This window comes from Herpailurus yagouaroundi, unplaced genomic scaffold (assembly GCF_014898765.1).
Source record: "Herpailurus yagouaroundi ecotype Mexico unplaced genomic scaffold, PumYag 191, whole genome shotgun sequence".
NCBI lineage: Eukaryota > Metazoa > Chordata > Mammalia > Carnivora > Felidae > Herpailurus > Herpailurus yagouaroundi.
In genome coordinates, this window is record NW_024412422.1 from 14274830 (window position 1) to 14286226 (window position 11397).

Consider the following 11397-nt stretch of genomic DNA (forward strand, 5'->3'; position numbering starts at 1 on the left):
ATTTTCAACAAGGGTGCTAAGACCATTCTTGGGCGGGGGGTGGGGTGGGGGCGGAGGACAGTCTTTTCAACAAATGTTGTTGGAAAAATTGGATACCTACATGCAAAAGTATAAAGGTGGACCCTTGCCTTACACCATATATAAAAATTAACTCAAAATAGATACAAAAGACAAAGCTATAAACCTCTTAGAAGAAGACATAGGGGAAAAGCTTTATGTCACTGGATTTAGCAACGATTTCTTCAAAAGCACAGGCAATGAAAGAATAAATACATAAACAGGACTACATCAACACTTAAAACTTGTGCATTCAGGGTGCCTGGGTGGTTCAGTAGGTTGAACATCTGACCTCAGGTCAGGTCACGATCTCAGGGTTCGTGGGTTCGAGCCCCGCATCGTGCCCAATTCTGATCCTCTGTCTCCCCCTCTCTCTCTGCCCCTCCCCTGCTCACACTCTGTCTTTGAAAGTTAAAAGAAAAAAAAACAGGGGCACCTGGGTGGCTCAGTCAGTTAAGCTTCCAACTTCGGCTCCGGTCACGATCTCACGGTCCATGAGTTTGAGCCCCACGACAGGCTAATAGTTCAGAGCCTGTAGCTGCTTCAGATTCTGTGTCTCCCTCTCTCTTCCCCCCTCCCCTGCTCGCTCTCTCTTCCTCTCTCTCAAAAATAAAAACCAAATAAATAAAAAAAAACATTAAAAAAACATCTTGTGCATCCAAAAATATATAAAAATAAGAAAATAAAACTTGTGAAACTTGTGTCCAAGACCACAATTAACAGTGTAAAAGCAGCCTACAGAATGCGTGAATATATCTGCAAGTCAAATCCGATAAGGGGTTATTAGGGGTTATTATCCAGATTATACAAAGAACTCCTACTGTGCAATAATAAAAAAACCTAGGGGCACTTGGGTGGCTCAGTCGGTTAAATGTCGCTGTCTTGATTTAGGCTCAGGTCATGGAGCCTACTTTTTTTTAGTTTATTTATTTATTTTGAGAGAGAGAGAGAGAGAGAGAGAGAGAGAGAGAGAGCGAGCACATGAGTGTGAGTGGGGGAAGGGCAGAGAGAAAGGAAAGAGAGAATCCCAGGTAGGCTCCATGCTGTCAGCGTAGAGCCCAATGAGGGACTGGATCTCACAAACCGAACTGTGAGATCATGACCTGAGTTGAAACCAAGAGTTGGACACTTAACCGACTGAGCCACCCAGGCATCCCTGGAGCCTACTTAAAAACAAACAAAAAACAAAAAAAATCTAGATAAAACATGGGTAAAGTAAAAATAGATGTAAAATATTCAGCATGATATTAGCAAACAGAATTCAGCACTACATAAAAATTATTATACACCATGATTAAGCAGGGTTTATTCCACGGATGCAAGGCTGGTTCAGAAAAGATAATCTATGTCATCCACCATAGTAACAGGCTAAAGATTACACACACACACACACACACACACACACACACACACACACAACTATTAGAGCTAATAAACAGCTCAAGGTTCCAAGATACAAGATCCATATACAAAAACCAATTGCATTTCTATATACTTGCAAGGAATAATCTGAAAATAAAATTTAGAAAACAATTCCACTTAACAGTGGCATCAAAAAGAATAAAATATTTAAAAAAATTTTTTTTCAACGTTTATTTATTTTTGGGACAGAGAGAGACAGAGCATGAACGGGGGAGGGGCAGAGAGAGAGGGAGACACAGAATCGGAAACAGGCTCCAGGCTCTGAGCCATCAGCCCAGAGCCCGACGCGGGGCTCGAACTCACGGACCGCGAGATCGTGACCTGGTTGAAGTCGGACGCTTAACCGACTGCGCCACCCAGGCGCCCCAAGAATAAAATATTTAAAAATAAATTTAACAAATGAAGAAGACGACCTGCACACTGAAAACTACAAAATCTCATTGAGGAATTAAGATGTAAATAAATGAAAGACATCACGTGTTATAAATTATAACAAGATGGTTAAGATGGCAATATTCTCCATCTTACATTTCCAACTGATCTCCAGAATCAGCATAATCCCTATCGAAATTTGTGCGAAAACAGTTAACATAGCAGGCCCGGGAATGCTCTCATTGGAAAATCCTGCTTTCAAGCTTGGCCTTAGCTAGGACCTGGGAACTTGTGTTTGGGGAGGGTTCCCACCACCCCATCTGAAAAGAGTAGCTCAGTGTTCCTTAATTGTTCATGCAAACAGCATAGTTCACTGGCTTCCTCCTGGGAGTCTGGAATTTTGGTATGCGCTAGGCAGAAGGTACCTGCATGACGAGCCCCCTTAAGAACTTCTGGCACAGTCTCTAAATGAGCTTCTCTCACAGACAACATTTCACATATGTCATAACTCATTACTGGGAAGTTACACCAAGTCAAGCCAGTCACAAAAGACCTCCTATTGTATGATTCCGTTTGTGTGAAATGTCAAGAGGCAAATCCAGAGAGACAGAGCACCTACTATGTGCAAAGTCTATAGTGTCGTGGTCAACTGGGCTCTGGAGTTGAGCAGTATGACTTGAACCTCACAATTGCCACTTGCTGGTACGTAAGTTTGATCAAGTTCCCCAATCTCTCCAAATCCACATGTCTTCACTGGAAACTGGAAAAAATAAAAGTATTCCCCAAGACTGGCATGAAGGTTTGATGACATAAGGCATGAGAAGTGCCTAGTCCAGGGTCTAGCACATCATAAGCATCAATGGATGTTGGCTATTATTGGCTATTATTATAAAGCGTTAATGATCTCAACTCTTAGATCCCTCATAGAATTCGACAGTCTCAATCCTTCTCTCTCCACTGGGAAATTATGAAAACAGTTATGAGTTACAACAGCGGTTCTTAAAGTGTTCTCCCCAGACCACCAGCAATGGGGTGCATGGAAACTTCTCAGCAATGCAAATTCTTGACCACTGAATCAGAAACTTGGGGAATAGGCCCTAGCAATCTGTGTTTCCACAGCCCTCTAGATAATTCTAATGCATGCTCAAGTTTGAAAAACAATAAATGATAGCACAGTGTTCAAAAGGGTGGGTTCTAGACCAGACCACAAGTATTCAGATATTGAACACTTGAATCTGCCACTGGCAAGCTGTGTGATGTTAGGTAAGTAAATCATGCCTCTACTCTGGGGCTTAGTTTTCCCATCTGTAATATGGGGATAAGGATAAAATCTAGTTTGTGGGGCTCCTGGGTGGCTCTGTCTGGGTGGCAGCCTGGAGCCTACTTTGGATTCTGTGTCTCCCTCTCTCTCTCTGTCCCTCCCATGCTCGTGCGTGCTCTCTCTCTCTCTCTCTTTCATAAATAAATAAATAAACAAACATTAAAAAAATCTAGTACATAAGACTGTTGTGAAGTGCTTTAGAACAGTGACTGGCACATAGTAAGTGCTCAGTAGATGTCAGCTATTATCATAAGCTAGTTACCACTCAAATATGGAACATAAGAAATTTCCCAAGTTCATATAATTATTAGGGAACGAGATATGGAAAGTTGGATTAGTAACACATGTAGAACATGTTTACAACAAAGTTTTTTAAAGTCACAGGGGTGCCTGGGTGGCTCAGTCGGTTAATCCTCTGACTCAACTTGGGCTCAGGTCATGAGCTCACAGTTTGTGAGTTTGAGCCCCACGTCAGGCTCTGTGCTGACAGCATGGAGCCTGCTTAGGAGTCTCTCTCTCTCTTTCTCTCTCTCTCTCTTTGCCTCTCCCCTGTTCTCTCTCTTTCTGTCTCTCAAATAAATAAACTTAAAAAAAGTCACAAGGATATATCATTATACAAAGTTTAAAAACATTTTTTTAAACATTTATTTATTTTTGAGACAGAGAGAGACAGAGCATGAACGGGGGAGGGTCAGAGAGAGAGGGAGACACAGAATCTGAAACAGGCTCCAGGCTCTGAGCTGTCAGCACAGAGCCCGACGCGGGGCTCGAACTCACGGACCTCAAGATCATGACCTTAGCGGAAGTCGGCCACTCAACCGACTGAGCCACCCAGGTGCCCCGTACAAAGTTTTAAAAAGAATTGAAGAAACACTCTTCCCCTGAGATTTAAGACAGTATATATAGGGGTGCCTGGGTGGCTCAGTTGGTTAAGCGTTCGACTGCAGCTTAGGTCATGATCTCACAGTTCATGAGTTCAAGCCCTGTGTAGGGCTCTGTGCTGACAGCTCAAAGCTTGGAGCCCTGACAGCTCAGAGTTTGGAGTCCGCTTTGGATTCTGTGTCTCCCCCTCTCTCTGTCTCTCCCTCTCCTTAAAAATAAATAAACATAAAAAAAAGTGTATATAGCTGCACTAGCCCCCCACTACCCCCACTCCACCCTCTGTGTTTGAGTAGAAACCAAAGTGCAAAAGGGATCCTAGAGTAAAGTCATGCCTTATGGTTAAACAAAGGAAAAAGTGACATGGAAAACAAAAGTTGTGGGTGGGTCACACTTAAAAAAACCAAAAATGTTTGCAGGCTAATGCCCACCAGCAGTTAAGTTCCATTAGCAAACATCTGGTGGTCCTATCTTGGTACGTTAAGTAGACTTAAGTCTTACGCTCCTGTGAATACCTATGGCACCATTTATTTCCTGGGTGGTACATCAGTATGGCTTTCTTCACGTTCTTTAAATTATTTCCAGGTCTTCTTACCCATAAATCATGCATGGAAACAGCAAAGATTTTGGAGACTTCCCAGTTTGGCTTAAATGCCTGCAATCCCGGGTCAGTGACTTCATCTCTAGGAGTTGAAGGGCTTTAGAAAAGAATCTGGTTGCAGGAAGGGCAGTGCCCAGGGCACTAGTTTTTAATCTGTTTGCACAAGAGCATACTTTTTTTTTTTTTTTAACTTAGGTGAAATGTTTATTTAGGGTGCCAAGTGGGTGGGGAAGCATTTAAGGAAATTTTGGCAGAAGGGAATCAAATTCTCCTCCCCACTCTCCAGCCCAGCTCTTGATCCACCCTGGAATGTAAAAATCTGTTCCTCAAATAGTCTTTGAGAGAAACGAATGATCCCGGCCCAGTGCTGGCAGATCTGCGTAAGATGCTATCCGTGTGCACAAATGTCAACTAGGGTGGTCCACGCTGCCCTCCAGGTCTTCTGCTGGCTATGTAGAATATTGTGTTATTAATTTCTAATCACCCTTGAACCTGTTGACCCTTGAACAACATGAGGGGTAGGGGCTCCGACCCCACGCGCAGTCAGAAATCCACGTATAACTTTTGATTCTCCCAAAACTTAACTACTAATAGCCTATTGTTGGCTGGAAGCCTTGCCAATAATGTAGTCAATCAACACATATTTTGTATGTTATGCGTATCATATACTGTATTCTCACAATAAAGTAAGCTAGAGAAAATAAAGGTTATTGAAGAACATAAGGAAATTATATTTATAGGATTGTACTTATCAGAACAACCCACATGGACCCGCATAGTTTTTTTTTTAAGATTTTCTTTTTAAGTAATCTCTACACACAATGTGGGGCTCGAACTCACAACCCCGAGACCAAGAGTCACACGCTCCACCGCTCCACTGACTGAACCAGCCAAGTTTAAAACTATGTTATTCAAGAGTCGGCTGTCGCTAGACATGGCAGTCACAGAGATGCCTTTCAGATGACCCTTCAAGAGGCCAAGAAGCACGTGAAAAGATAGTCAACATCGCTAATTGGAGAAATGTCAGTCAAGCCACAAGGGGAGAATATCTGGCCCAGCCATTAGGATGGCGATTCTTCAAACAAAAACAAAACCCAGAAACTAAGAAGCCTTGCAGAGGATGCGGACAATTGGAACCCTCGTGCTTTGCTGGTAGGAATGTAAAACGGTGCAGCTCATGTGAAAAACAGTATGGTGTTGCTCAAAAAATTAAAAATACTGGGGCGCCTGGGTGGCTTAGTCGGTTAAGCGTTCGGCTTTGGCTCAGGTCATGATCTCGCGGTTTGTGGGTTCGAGCCCCGCGTCGAGCTCTGTGCTGACAGCTCGGGGCCTGGAGCCTGCTTCGTATTCTGTGTCTCCCTCTCTCTCTGCCCCTCCCCTGCTCATACTCTGTTTCTCTCTGTCTCAAAAATAAATAAAACATTAAAAAAAAAAATACAATAGCCACATGATCCCACAATTCCACTTTCGGGCATAGAGCCGAAAGAAAGCAGGATCTGGAAGAGATCTTTGTATACCTATGTTCATAGCAGCATTATTTACTCTAGCCAAAAGGTGGAAGCAACCCAAATGTTCATCCACAGATGAATGGATAAGCAGAATGTAGCCTAGCCCTACGGCGGAATGAATTTCTGACAGTTGCTACAACATGCATGAATCTGAGAACGTGATGCTAAGCGAAAGAAGCCAATCATAAAAAGGCAAGTGCTCAGGGCGCCCGGGTGGCTCAGTCGGTTGAGCGTCTGACTTCGGCCCAGGTCATGATCTCACAGTTCGTGAGTTCGAGCCCCGCCTCGGGTTCTGTTCTGACAGCTCAGAGCCTGCTTCAGATTCTGTGTCTCCCTCTCTCTCTGCCTCCTCCCCACTCATGCTCTGTCTCTCTCTGTCTTAAAAATAAATAAAACGTTAAAAAAAAACAAGGCAAGCGTTCTACGGTTCTGCTTACACGAGGTGCCTGGAATAGTGAAATCCATAGAGGCAGAAAGCAGAACAGTGGTTACCAGGAGCAGGGGGCTGGGCTGGGGGAGTTTTTATTTAATGGAGACAGAGTTTTAATTTTGCAAGATAAAAAAAAAAGTTCTGGTGGTTGGTTGCACAACAATGTAAATACACTTAACACTATGGGGCTGTATGCTTAGAAATTAAATGGCAATCAGAATTTAAATGGTAAATTTTATGTTTCCTCTGACCACAATTAACAATTAAAAAAAAAAAAAAAAAGGAAAGCACTGGCCGGTCAGTGCGAGGGTTGTGGTTCGCTGACTGCCCCTAGCTTCAGCACCTTTGGATTCCGCACAGCATTCTTGCCAGGGCACACTTCCCAGGGGCTCTCAGCTGATGACTGAGCACAGCAGGGAGACGAGGACCACGCCATTTGCGTCCTCCACGGGACAGCTCTAAGGGGCAACCTGCTCTGGGTCCTCCCCTCCTCCGTGGTCAAGCGCACGCTGTAGTCTGAGGCTCTCAGTTCCTGTTTCTTTCCTTTCCTTTCTAACATGTCAAATCTGCATCCTGGTCTGAAGGCGAGTTTCTCTGCCCAGCGTTGCTTCCTCCTTCTCTGTGACTCACAGGTGTATCTCCACTAACCCCCTTTGCGCTCCTAAGTTGGTCTGACCCTTTGCTCACCAGAGGACCTAACTAACACAAGACACGTGTAAATATATGCTCACTGTGAAAAATTGTAAATGTTCCTTGAGTAGGTATAAGAGGTGAGAGATCCTCCCCCTGCAGTCCCGCCATTACCCCAGAAACAGCTAATGCTGGCAGCTTGATGTAACCTACCTACACCCGCACTCATCTAGTAGCCACCAGCACGCGAGTGCTTGAAATGTGGCTAGTCCTAACCAAATTATAAGTGCACACTGGAATTCAAAAATGAGAATATAAGCTGTCTCTCTAATGATACTTCTACTGATTACCTGTTAAAATGATGTTTAGAATGTGCTGGGTTGATTCTATTTAGAATAAATGATTAAAATTAGCTTCGCTGGTTTATTTTTACTTTTTTAATGTGGTTACTATAAAACTTAAGATGACACATGTGGCTGACATCCTCTTTTTATGGAACATCACTGCTCTAGATCAGTGTGGTCTGACAGAACTTTCTACAGTGATGGAAATGTTCTGTATCCACACTGTCGGATATGCGAGCCACTAGCTGTCACATCTATGGAGCACTTGAAATGCAGCTGATCTGACTGGGAAACCGAGTTTTTAAATTCTAAAAATTGGAATGAATTAAGTTGACCTTTATACAGCCAGCCGCAAAGGACCAGAGGCCACCATGCTGGCAGCCACGGTGCCTCCTGGATGTTCACGTATGTACACACTTCCACGCACATATTTACATTTGACCGAGGTATAAACATGTTATACCTTCTATGTTAAGGTGCACAGATCTCTGTTGTACACCTTGATGGATTTTCATAAACGTGTAACTCTATAACCACCATCAAGATAAAGATATAAGACATTCCCAGCACTCCAGGAGACTCCCTCATGCCCTATCCCAATCAGTAATAACTTCCCCCATAAGAAAGCTCTATTTTGACCCTTATCATTGTCACAGGTCAATGCTGCTTGTCCTAGAATTTCCCATAAATTAAAATGTGTAGACTGTACTCTTTGAGTCCGGTTTCTTTGCTCATCATCATATCTGAGAGATTCAACCACATTGTTAAATATGGTAGTAGGTTTCTTCTTTTTTCTTTCTAAACACACGCATATGTATTTTAATTTTTTTAATGTTTATTATTTTTGAGAGAGAGAGACAGTGTGCAAGCAGGGGAGGGGCAGAATGAGAGGGAGACACAGAATCCGAAGCAGCTCCAGGCTCTGAGCTGTCAGCACAGAGCCCGATGTGGGGCTCGAACTCATGAACCGTGAGATCATTTCCGGAGCCAAAGTCGGACGCTTAACCGACTGAGCCACCCAGGTGCCCCTCCACACAGATGCATTTTATAAACTTTTAATTTAAGAACAACTTCAGATTTGGGGCACCTGGGAGAACACTACTTTATCTGCTTTGGCCACTGGGGAGCCTTTAGGTGGCTCCAGTGTCCCTGTGACATCATCATCATTGTTTTTTGTTTTGCTTTGTTTTTAGCCCTTCCTTACTTTCTGGCACTACAAGTCGCTCCAAGCTCACCTTGTGTATTTCTTGCCCCAGTGCTAGAACTGCCATTTCTCCAAGGAGCACTTTTTTTTTTTTTTTTTTTTATGTTTATTTTTGAGAGAGTACAAACGGGGGAGGGGCACAGAGAGAGGGGGACAGAGGATCCGAAGCCAGCTCTGCGCTGACAGCAGAGAGCCTCATGCGGACTCAAACTCACGAACCATGAGATCATGACCTGTGCTGAAATCGGACGCTTAACTGACTGAGCCACCCAGGTGCCCTGGCACTGGTTACTTTCATTAGAGGATGATACCAGAAAACAAGATCTGGGTGCTAGGTTGTGCTGGTTGCTACTGAGGTGCACATGAATATTTAACAAAACTTTTCTTAACGTGGTAAACACATATGCATATTTACGATTTCAACTCTTCTTAGGTGTGCAGTGCAGTGGCATTAGGTGCATTCACAATGCTGTGGAACCATCACCCTCCTTCTCCAGAACTTGTTCATCCTCCTGAACTGAACCTCTGCATCCATGAAACACTAACATTACACCCCCAACATTCTACTTTCTGTCTCTGTGAACTTGACTATTCTAGGTCCCTCATGTAAATAAATGGAATCATACGATATTTGTTCTTTTGGGCCAGCTTACTTCACTTAGCACAATGTCTCCTAGGTTAATCCGTGTTATGGCAATGATCAGAATTTCCTTCCTTTTTTTTAATTTTTATTTTTTTAATTTTAAGTAGGCTTCATGCCCAGCATGGAACCCAATGTGGGGCTTGAACTTGCAATCCTGAGATCAAGACATGAGCTGAAATCAAGAGTCAGACACTTAACCGACTGAGCAACCCAGGTGCCCCATTAATACTTTTTTAAGAGAGAAAGAGAGGGCACACACAAGTTGGGGAGGCGCAGAGAGAGGGAGAGAGAGCATCTCAAGCAGGCTCCACCCTGTCAGAGCAGAGCCCGATGTGGGGCTCAATCCCAACTTTGGGATCATGACCTGAGCCGAAATCAAGAGTTGGTTGCTCAACCGACTGAGTCACCCAGGTGCTCCATACATGTTTATTAATAATATATTTTTAGAAAACATACTATGAAGAAAGCTGTAGATATTTAGAAACTATGTTCACCTACCTAATAAAGATTCAATAAAGGGGCACTCAGGATGGCTCAGTCAGTTAAGCATCCAACTCTTGATTTCAGCTCAGGTCATGATCTCATGGTTCACGGGATCGAGCCCCAGGTCGGGTTCCTCTCTCACTCCTTGGGATTCTCTCTCTCACTCTCTCTTTGCCCCATCCCAGCTCACACACTCTCTGCTTCTCAAAATAAATACATAAAAACTTAAATTTAATGAAGACTAGATAACAGTAATACCGTTCTTAGTAATTAGAGATAAACTTACCTTCTAAGGATAAGATTACATTGAAGATACCAGTTGCAAAAATCATCCACTTGTAAGGATTAATCAGAAAATGAGTGGCTTAAGAAAACCACCAGACACCCACCATCAAATTTAAGCACAACTGTATCGAAGAATTTCAAGGTGTAACACAATCAAGTTGTAATCTACTGGAATATAAGCACCTATGAAAAAAGAAACATACCATAATCAGAATGCATACATCTGTTCTACAAATATTTATTGACCACCTCGTTCTCTCTTCCCTCCTACACCCAAGTTTTAAATCTGGGCTTCTTAACCATGACTCTAACGGGCAGGAGTCTTTTAGTATGCTTCAAGAATCATTTGGGGACTTGCAAAAGATGCAAATTTCCAGAGATTCTGAGCTCTCAGATCCCAGCGGGGCCCAGAAAATGGCATTTTAACAAGTTCCCACATGATTCTAAAGTCAAAGGCCCCAAGCTCAATTTAAAAAGCTATTTTGCTTGTGTCGAAAGTGAATTTATTAAATTTAGGGGTTGGGAAAATGTACAAAATTTCATGTTGTTAAAGAAAAATTTCAGGAGTGAGCCTATGAGCAAGGACAAATCTTTATTTAGGTTTGCAAACCCAGAAGAATTTGGATTTGCAAATCCAAATCAGTTGGTGTTCCTGTCCAAAGAGGACAAGGAGACGTGGTATTTTTAAGACTTATTTTATTTTTAAGGCTTAAAACTACAGCGAGAGAGAAATTTCAGTTGGTATGGGTCACTCAGCGACTGGCTGACTGCTTTTGCTCAGTATTGTGAGACAGGTGGAACTTTCCAGGTGTCTAAACACCAAGACGTTTATCATGCTTCCAGGAAGTGGCTGCTCTCTGGAAAACTCCATAAAATGGTGGCTGTTGCAAGATGGAGTCAGGGTTGTCAACTCTTCCCTGGCCCCTTCTCTGCTTCATTTCCCATTGATCAGTTATGGTGGGGGAAATTCATTACAGTGGAGTCCTTCCTTGCCCAAGTCCTTCCTTCCTCTGCTCATACTCTTGTCTCTCTCTTAAAATAAATATTTATTAAAAATTTTTTTTAAATATTTTTAAGAGAGGAGAGAGAGAGAGAGAGAGAGAGAGAGAGAGAGAATGCAAGCAGGGGAGGGACAAAAAGAGGAAGATGCAGAATTAAAAGCAGGTTCCAGGCTCTGGGCTGTCAGCATAGAGCCCGACACGGGGCTTGAACTCATGA

The 11397-nt window shown here is 43.1% G+C and overlaps 1 protein-coding gene across 4 annotated transcripts in view; it reads right to left on the bottom strand.

The window, feature by feature from the left end:
- Positions 1-11397, bottom strand: part of RILPL2 (Rab interacting lysosomal protein like 2) — a 41477-nt gene that overhangs the window by 18174 nt on the left and 11906 nt on the right. For 3 of the 4 annotated variants that reach the window (XM_040444027.1, XM_040444029.1, XM_040444026.1), the window contains one exon: positions 10181-10362. The gene's annotated coding sequence lies outside the window, so the exon portion shown is untranslated. Of the gene's footprint in view, positions 1-493; positions 547-10180; positions 10363-11397 lie in introns of those variants that run through there. The other variant, XM_040444030.1, reaches the window with a different exon arrangement.